This window comes from Manis javanica, chromosome 6 (assembly GCF_040802235.1).
Source record: "Manis javanica isolate MJ-LG chromosome 6, MJ_LKY, whole genome shotgun sequence".
Lineage (NCBI taxonomy): Eukaryota > Metazoa > Chordata > Mammalia > Pholidota > Manidae > Manis > Manis javanica.
Window position 1 is genome coordinate 48,532,805 of NC_133161.1, and position 1,605 is coordinate 48,534,409.

Below are 1,605 nucleotides of genomic sequence, written 5' to 3' on the forward strand. Positions count from 1 at the left end.
AAACTTTGGCCATTTAATACATCAGGTAATCTATTTAAAAATTTTTTTTACATTTTTTTATTGCAAGAAAGATGATATACAATATTATATTGGTTTCAGATGTACAACATGGTTACTGGTTCATTGTATACATTTCTAGATGCTTGCCACAGGAAATGTAGTTACTAGGTAACCTATTAACCACCTACTCGTGAATCAGTCTTCATGCTTCCCCACAGGTTCATATTTGGAATTCCCCAAAATATGAAAATTCACCCAAGACTATATTAAAAGCTTTAGGATTGACAGGTATGGTCTTTCCAGGTGACGACATTCTGGCAAAGGAAATACGGATTAACCAGCTCACGAGCACACACCTTCTTGTAATCACACCTATAGCCATGTTCTCCTTGCACCCACCTAGGAAGGGGGAGGGGAGCCTTGTCTAGGGTCCAAATATTGGATTTACATCACTGAGGATGGTTGTCATTGCATTTTCTCCCTCTCACATTCCAGAATTCTTCCCTCCCTTGCTGCTTACCAGGGATTCCTCTTCCCAGGACGTCAGGAAGTTGTCGCAGATCAGATTTCCCAGGAAGCAGTCTCAGAGATGAGATTGTGTGCAGGGGGATCATTGGAAAGTAGACTCGGCAACCTCCCTGGGAGGCAGGATGGGGCAGAAGGAGGGGGTGAGCTGGGCTATAGTCACAAAAGAGTCCACAGCCATGCCACAGAAGCTGGGACAGCCCTTCAGTGGTGGCCCAACTGAGACCAGAGAGTCGGCTTTCTAACTCCCCACACTGGCCAGCCATTGGTCATAACCTTGGGCAAGGCAACCCTCTTTGCCAAAGCAACTCTCTGGCAGGGATTCCAGGGAAAGCCAGCAGCAGGCAGAGCTCCTGGCAGTGGGTGGGTGATGCCTGGTCCTAGAGGAGGTTCTGGGCAGAGTGCCAGTGATCTGCCTCCAGAGAGAGCTCACTACTGCCTTGTCCCCCACAGTCTGCCCAGGTAGTGGCAGCACAATGAAGCCCTGGGGCCTGATTTCCAGGCTGTTTCTCGCAGCGATGCACTAGCAGGCAGTGAGCCCGGTGGCAGTATGAGGGGCAGGTGACAGGTAACACAGTATATATGGGGCAGCAGGAGCCGAACAAACAGCCCACGTTGACCTTGATCTTCCTCTCTGCCCTTTGGCATTCAGCCTCCACCACTAACGAGTGCTGGGCAGGAAACAAATGTGGTCTCAACGCCTACTGGGTTATCAATCTTGAGATACAGCATTCAATTTCAAAGTGATTTGACCAAAGGCAAGTTTCAAATCCTGAGGGAAGCTGACTTTGCAGAGGCAAGGACATTCTGATGCAAAACCCTGGGTGAACCTTGTAAGCAGCCTCGGGAGGCCTTGGTTGCCAGCAGTTAGCCAAGCATCAGCTGAGCTGCTTTCTTTCCTTGGTCTGCGTTCCTCCCCCAGAGCCAGACCCCCCAGGGCAGCTATGTGGTGTCAGCCAAAGGTTTCAACTGGCGACCTCGTCTTTTATCACTTTATTCTTTGGAAACATGGAAGAGCCTGGAACATTTCCCCTTCTACATCTTCCTAAATGCGTCTGACTCAGGTAGAAAAGTCCATCA